This window comes from Pelmatolapia mariae, linkage group LG8, assembly GCF_036321145.2.
Source record: "Pelmatolapia mariae isolate MD_Pm_ZW linkage group LG8, Pm_UMD_F_2, whole genome shotgun sequence".
Classification (NCBI taxonomy): Eukaryota; Metazoa; Chordata; class Actinopteri; order Cichliformes; family Cichlidae; genus Pelmatolapia; species Pelmatolapia mariae.
The window spans coordinates 25,469,510-25,478,145 of NC_086234.1; positions in this window are offsets into that span (position 1 = coordinate 25,469,510).

Genomic DNA, 8,636 nt, shown 5'->3' on the forward strand with positions numbered 1-8,636 from the left:
TGCAGTGGGGATGATTTGGGCCACAAACTGACAGGAAAATGTGACAGTTCACTCAGTCTCAACACTGTCATCACTTTGTGTGAACTGACAAATTCACAAGTTTTCAGTGGTACAGCAGATGTTGGCGGTGTTATTAATGAAACCTGAATCGTTTTCACCCTGATAATAGTTTAAAGTATAAGCAGAGGTGGGAAGCAACAAAGTACAAACACTGATACTGTACTTGGCTCAGCGGCTTAGAACCAAAAGCTATATCAAAAACATATTGACAGGCAAACTTATGTAACATGTTAACATAGGACCCTTTCATATAAGCTTTCCAGTTCTTGCATCCATTAAATGTGGAGAGATAAGGCAAGATATCACAATTGCCTCCAACAGCTGCCGTTTTCATGTGAACTGCCTCTCACCCACAGACCTTTTTGCTTGAGGATGCTTAAAAAAATAATAGGATTGAGGTCAGGGGAGTATGGGGCCACACCATGGGTTTCTCTCCTTTTATTCCCATAGTAGCCAATGCGACAGATAATTGCAGCATGAGATGGTGTATTGTCATGCATGAAGATAATTTTGCTACGGAAGGCACAGTTCTTTTGGTACCATGGAAGAAAGTGGTCAGTCAGAAACTAAAGGTAACCAAATTACACTGTAGCAAATAACATTTCATAATATATTTATGTAAATTGCCAAGGTCATTTTCACAGACCTTAAAGGTGCACATCCACGTAGTAAACCTCAGGAGTTCTGCATTTCTGCTCAAGTTAAAAATAATTTAAATTTCTGTATTTTTGCCATCTTTTAGTGCACACATAGTAAATTGACATGTAGCTACTGGCCACTATGAAGGTTGGTGTTTTGTAGGTTAAAATTCAGCTTATTTATTTAAGGATATTATTTCATTACTAGGAACTATCTCTTTGAGGTCTGTATCATTTTCATGTCATACCTATAAGCAATGAGCTCACCACCCTTCCCTCTGATTGTTCTTGGCATTTCGGTAAACAAGCTTTTTGTTGGGCTTTTTTTAAATTTAAAATATAAAATAACCACCCAGAACTGAACACCACCTACTCAAATTATACCAATAATTTAGTTGGTTTAGGATTTCTATGGAAATGACTAAAATGTTTGAAAGAAGTAAAGTCCCTTGATCACTAGGACAAATAAACACATAACTTGAAGTTAAGAGTTTTATTCAAGAGCAAAGCAGTTTTCTTGCTATTGTGTCAGGACTGTGGAATTAGTGTAAGATTCCAAAGCCAAAGTCAAGTCCTCCAGCACCAATTTCAGTTGCTTCACATATTGGAACTGAAATTGGTGCTCCAACGCCGTGGCGTTGGAGTCACTCAGCAGGCCGCCCGCCGTGGCGTTGGAGTCACTCAGCAGGCCGCCCGCCGTGGCGTTGGAGTCACTCAGCAGGCCGCCCGCCGTGGCGTTGGAGTCACTCAGCAGGCCGCCCGCCGTGGCGTTGGAGTCACTCAGCAGGCCGCCCGCCGTGGCGTTGGAGTCACTCAGCAGGCCGCCCGCCGTGGCGTTGGAGTCACTCAGCAGGCCGCCCGCCGTGGCGTTGGAGTCACTCAGCAGGCCGCCCGCCGTGGCGTTGGAGTCACTCAGCAGGCCGCCCGCCGTGGCGTTGGAGTCACTCAGCAGGCCGCCCGCCGTGGCGTTGGAGTCACTCAGCAGGCCGCCCGCCGTGGCGTTGGAGTCACTCAGCAGGCCGCCCGCCGTGGCGTTGGAGTCACTCAGCAGGCCGCCCGCCGTGGCGTTGGAGTCACTCAGCAGGCCGCCCGCCGTGGCGTTGGAGTCACTCAGCAGGCCGCCCGCCGTGGCGTTGGAGTCACTCAGCAGGCCGCCCGCCGTGGCGTTGGAGTCACTCAGCAGGCCGCCCGCCGTGGCGTTGGAGTCACTCAGCAGGCCGCCCGCCGTGGCGTTGGAGTCACTCAGCAGGCCGCCCGCCGTGGCGTTGGAGTCACTCAGCAGGCCGCCCGCCGTGGCGTTGGAGTCACTCAGCAGGCCGCCCGCCGTGGCGTTGGAGTCACTCAGCAGGCCGCCCGCCGTGGCGTTGGAGTCACTCAGCAGGCCGCCCGCCGTGGCGTTGGAGTCACTCAGCAGGCCGCCCGCCGTGGCGTTGGAGTCACTCAGCAGGCCGCCCGCCGTGGCGTTGGAGTCACTCAGCAGGCCGCCCGCCGTGGCGTTGGAGTCACTCAGCAGGCCGCCCGCCGTGGCGTTGGAGTCACTCAGCAGGCCGCCCGCCGTGGCGTTGGAGTCACTCAGCAGGCCGCCCGCCGTGGCGTTGGAGTCACTCGGCTTGGAGAAACCCCCCTGGAAACCAACCTGCTGACTGACTACAGTTTCTCCCTTCACGGTTTTAACATTGCTTTGCTTTTTCAAAGGCAATTCAAATTTGAAGTTTTCAACTGATGCCTCAGTATCCACTTCATTAGTTTCCTGTTGTACTGGAACAAAAATAAAAATTTATTTAAAAAAAATATAACACCACACACAAAAACCCCACACCTAGTAACTGGTCCCAGACTTCGTGCCCTACATGACTTTTTGGTCATATGCAAGGATACTGTTGCATAAATATCTACATTACATCAATGAACAATGTAGATAAGGATTAAGTTAATTACAACACCACTGACCAAAGCCCTTGTGCATGTGCCCCACACAAGTGGGCTGTCAAATGCCTGGCAACAAACTACAAAACTGGATCTTGCTTACCTTCATCAACATTTTGAGTCAATATTGACTGGAGCAGGGCAAGTGCTCTCTGTATAGAACCATCATTGGCTCCAAGACCTGTAAACACAAAATTCTTATTATACCAAAGGTTTTCACATTGGGGAAGTTTATACTACAACATTTAGCTGGTTTCCAAAGTTAACGAATATCTTCCTCCTAGTCCGTTAGCACGTACAGACATAACAGGTACTTACTAAGGGTGCAACGATACACAAAATTCACGGTTCGGTTCGATATTTTTTCGATACAAAAAATGTTCATGCTTTTTTAATTTGTCATTTATTAAAGTTATAAATATTTTAACTCAAAAGTACAGTTTTTAAATTTAATGTTGCTGAAACGACAAAGTAATAAAATAATAAATATCTGATCGAGAAATCACTCATCTTTGGAAACCAGAGTTTATTACAGAGTAATGGCTCTTTCCAAAATAAAAGCTATACTATACGCTTCTTCTGGGGTATACTCTCAGCAGCATATTAAACATATCAGGTCCCCATAAGGAGAATCATGTGCTAACGGCTGTCTAAATGACTCGGGTAAAGTCTGTAGCATGCGTGCTTGTTGTTTTTGTCTGCTTCCACTTGTCTTTGCACTAGGATGATGTCGGAGTAAATGTGCAGTCATATTCGTTGTGTTCCCACTAGTGCTGTCAGCTTAACCTGAAATGACGTTAACGCCACAACACGGCAAATCTCCGTTAACGAGCTACCGCGGATCGCCCCGTGCGTGGGGCTGGACGGCGTCAACACGTTAACGAGCAAACTGCGCTAACGCACTAGTTCCCACCCATGTAATTGAGCATTGCGTGGCACATCCGACATACTGTTTTACTTTTGTACATGACGCGCTTACCTTCAGGGTCATACTTCACATGAAGACCAAAATAGTTCAAAAGGCCAGATCTGAGTGAGGGTGGGGGAGGTTCAATTTGCTTTGTTGCAACAAGTTTAGCTTCTGTCTTGCTAGCTTGCGCTGCGCTCAGTGGCTCTGCGCTCGACAGTGCAGCCTGGCGGAGTAGTCGAACGTAGATCCACTGAGCGCTCAACACAGACAGCATCGTCAGAAGAAAAGTTGATAAATTAAAAATTTTGTATTGTTTGATACACATGCGTACCGAACCGAAAGCACTGTATCGAACGATTCAATATCCATACGAGTATCGTTGCACCCCTAGTACTTACATAAGTGTCTATTTGAATTATGACCCTGTGTTTTATACTTTTAATTTGAAAACATTACACATAATATAACCATTAAACTCAACTGCTGGCAACAACCCAATTCTTGACAATTTAAGCATTTTTCCCCCCCTTTTATTTTTCTTATTTAATAACTTCAAATCACATTAATGAGTAGTCTTGTCACAGGATACAAAAGACAAAATAAATGAACACACTTAGTACAACATGGCCTAATACGCTTTTGAAAAATTTGTTCTATACATTTTTCACTCTTTCAGATGAATGACAGGCATTTTAATCACCAACCATCTTGAAATGAATTTTGTAACTGTGTGCCCTCAAGCATAAATTAGAAGCCAGGGACCTGGCACTATCACCAATGCACTTACCTGTCTTTTCCCTCTGCAGCACTTTATTCTGTCTGTTATTCAATCCACTGACTGCAAAACAGGAGGAACATATTTTACAATTAGCACATTTCTGTGCATTCTTTATGCCGTTTGATGCCAAAAGAGATAATTTGCAATAGCTAAGTGATATTTCCAAATCTTTACACCAGAACCTTTTAGCAGTTTTAAGATCTTATCTTACAAAAATCTACTCTTAAGTTAATTAACATAAATGTCAAATGAAGCAGAAAGAAGCTACAAAACCTCTAGCAAGCCAAACAGTCAGCAGACAAACGAGAATGGTCCGAACAGCTCCCATTGTTCCAGCAACCAAGCACAAATGGAAGGCACCTGTGAGGTTTAAAAAGGCCACTGTGCAGGCGTCACACCTGCAGCTCATCAGTTTCAATTATCTTGCTTTGGAAGAAAAAGAGGGGCAAAGACGCACTCCACACCAGTTGCTGGCAGTAATGCACCATTTTGCTGTTTGCAACTGCCAAGAAATATTAAAAAAAAAAAAAAAAAAAAAAAAAAAAAGACGAAGACGAAGACGAAGAGCCGATAAGAACAGGCAAGAAACTTCGCAGTCTCTAGGCTCATAATAGATCATACAGGGTTCATTTTAACTATAAAGATTAATACAGAGCAATGTGGAAATGCCAAGATAAGGAAACATCAGAATATCAATTATTGAAAGTTACCATTCATCTGAAAGGGATTAAAAATGTGAAAACCACAAACTTTTGCAAATTTTCAAACATATGAGGGCATGTTGTACTTAAATATTTGTATTTTTTGTCTTTTGTATCTTGCGGCAAGCCTTCATTCATCCATGCAGTTTGTATGAGCAGTTCGTGGTAAAGCTTAAACCATTGTTCTGATCAGACAGGCACGCAACAGTTTTTAAACTGTAAGTGCAATCCATCTAAACTGGCAGTAAAGAGACATTTCACATAAGCAATGATGGGCAGCTATAATTGATAAGTATACGCAGGCAAATATGAGTCATAGCTATAATCAGATTCTACAAGCTTTTGTGCCCCACGCTCCCTCCCTTTTTTTCCAATTCATTAACTATTCATTAGTACGTGAGGATCTGCCTAGCCCAGGAGCCATTGTCAGTCCCCTCAAACCGCAGCCTCAATTCATGCCTAAGCCATCTCCCATTGTCTACTAGAAATACTGTCAAACCTAAAATGAAGATGTGGAGCTATGTGACATATTATATATGGTCTTTAACAAAGCAAAATATAAAGCAACACCAGTGCAGCTGAAAATTGCTTTATTTTTACAATCATGACGTAAATATAACAAGCATTGTCCACATAGTTGTTGACCAGTACATTCCATAGTTGTGCTCTTTTCCATCTCTGTATCTTTCCAGATAGCGTAGGGGCTGCCGGTGAGGGTATTTGACACATGTTCCCTCATGTCTGCAGGGAGAAGATGCAGGAAAGCAAACCGTTAAACTCACATTACCAGCTGTCACAAAAATCCTGGCCCAACTTAGACGAACGCGTTAGAGAGACGTGCAGGTTCCAGCATGTATTGTGTTGTTATGTGATGTGTCTTGTGTTGTGCAAGGTGCAAGGTATCTGTCACAGACTGATCCCACTGGCATTGGAAGAAGGCCAGACCCACAGGAGTCATGTTGTCCTGGTACTTTCTGTAGAAATCCACCGTCTTAAACGTGCGCTGCACCAGTGAATGGCTGCGTGGAGAGACGATACATGCTCAGTGCGTTTTTAGTTATCACACAGATTAACAGTTATGTGCCCACTCAATGCATGTTTTAATCCAGGAGGTATTTAGAGTATTTGTGCTAAAGTCAACATGTCAAGACAATCGATTTTATTTGTTTAGTAATATTCACAGAGGAGAGAGGTTATATTTAAAGGTAAGGACTACTCTGCAAGATTTAATAAACTGAAAATGGAAAGCCGATCTGTAAAGTCCTTATTCGTAAATCAGATATTGGATCTGTATGATTCAAGGTTCATTTTGACAGCAAATTTTCATTTAATTATATTGATAGCCTACTATGACATTTAGTCATAATTTAGGTATCTCGATTCTTTTAGTTTAGTCTAGTTTTAGTGGACCATACTGATCAGTGAAATTCACACTGATGTGAAGTTTTTTTTCATATTGTGAAATGTCCTGAAAAACAAACTTTGTGTTATTCAAAGGTTTCATGAATCTACTTGGCAATTTAATATAGGATAAACAGGTTAGCTTGCCCTGAAGTTACAGTAATGTATTTTGCTGGACTGGTGCGATATACACATTTTAGAAGCCATCTGAAGTTTTGCATGGGTCCTCAAAACTATTCCCAATTTTTCCTGTTGTTGTGTCAGGGCTGTGGATACAGTGGAGTTTCAAGTGCAAGTTGGCGCATTAAGCGACGTGTCAGTTTAATAATCGGAGGTTGATGCTCACCCGAGGCATCTGTTTCATTTAGTTTATAGATGCTTCCCTTAGGTAGTATCATTATATGATGACCCACATTAACTGGAGAAATGTCTTAAAGACATAAATGATCAGGTGATCTCTAATTTCCTGCTTCTTACTGAATGTATTACTCGGCCCTAAAAATATAACCTGATACTTAAACTGGATTGCATCACCTTGGCCTTCAGCAGCACTATGAGGCCACGGAAAGTCTTGTTGTTTTTTTCCAGCATTTGCGAATATTAAACAAATATGTAGGAATGCTTTATACCTCATAGTAGCGTATGAGGTAATAGAGCACTTTGCTCTCTGACTGCAGGTTTACTAATGTTTCCTGGGATAGTTAAAAATAGAATGGGAGGCAGAGCCTTCAGATTTCCCAACCCTCTTCTGTGGAATTATTTCCCAGTTTGGATTTGGGAGACAGACATTTTCTTTTACGATTAGGCTGAAGACTTTCCCTTTTGAAAAAGGTTACATTTAGGACTGACTAGGTGACCCTGAATCCTCCCCTAGTTACACTGCAGTAAGTGCACAGAGTGTTTATTCTTAACTCAGCTCTTTTAATTTGCGTGTGTTTACTCCAATCTGCAGTTGATGATTAGTTATTAATCTCTGGCTCTCTTTCACAGCATGTCTGTTGTCCTGTCTTCCTTCTCTCTCCCCAACCGGTCACAGCAGATGGCCCCGCCCCTCCCTGAGCCTGGTTCTTCTGGAGATTTCTTCCTGTTAAAAGGGAGTTTTTCCTTCCCACTGTAGCCAAAGTGCTTGCTCATAGGGGATCATTTGATTTGGGTTTTTTTGTCTCTGTATGTATTATTGTAGGGTCTACCTTACAATATAAAGCACCTTGAGGTGACTGTTGTTGTGATTTGGCGCTGTATAAATAAAATTGAATTGAACTGAACTGAGTTAAACCCCAACCGGTCACAGCACTGCCACCACCACCAGCTCCTCTTTTTGTTTTCTCTTTCCTGCTTTGCCTTAGACATTATCATATTATACCACATATAATGTAATATCTGAAATAGCACAAAAAAAATGAATAAATAAAAAAATAAAAGATTCACATGAATAAGAGGAGCCTATAGAGATTCTATATAGCTGTTCGTGCAAAAGCAAAATGTCTTCAGCACCACCATGCATTCAGATCACAATTCTGATTGCAAAAGCTGCCAGATAGGACAACATTTAAAAAAAAAAAAAAAAAAGATGTCTGGTTCTGCCCTATTATTGTAGTTTTTAAAGCATCTTGAGGCAACTGTTGTTGTCATCTGTTGTTAAAGTGCAATCAATCAAAACTGGCATAAAACAGACACATGAGCAAAGATCCGCAGCTATAATTGCTAAGAATTTACAATCAAATGCGAGCCATAGTTAAAATAAGGTTCCTGAAAAGTTCTGACTCATCAGTGTGGTCGCTGGGGATTTTAACTCAACAGTGCCATCTGCTGACATTTCTTTGAACGCTTCAGTATACACAAAATTAGGGATAATTACTCAACATTATAGAGAGCAAGGCTTCATAATTGCAGCAATAAAAGTTTATAGTATCAAGTATGAATAAATGTATCTTTTTCTAGACAGGCTTTTAGACAAATTCTTGGTCTTTGACATGAACATCTTGTGGGCTTAAAACTATAAAAAATAAATATTTGAGGCATAAAAATGTTACTTTATTACATTTTGACTCCACATGTACCTGCTTCTTATTGAGCTGTTAAATGTTGCTGACTTATATTTGGTGTTGCTGGCTGGAAAAATCCCTGCCAGATTATCATTAATAAAATGCTGATAATTGATGTTTAGTGAGTATAAAATGTGGGGGTTTTTTTTGGCAAAGGTAAATAAAATGCAGCCCCAG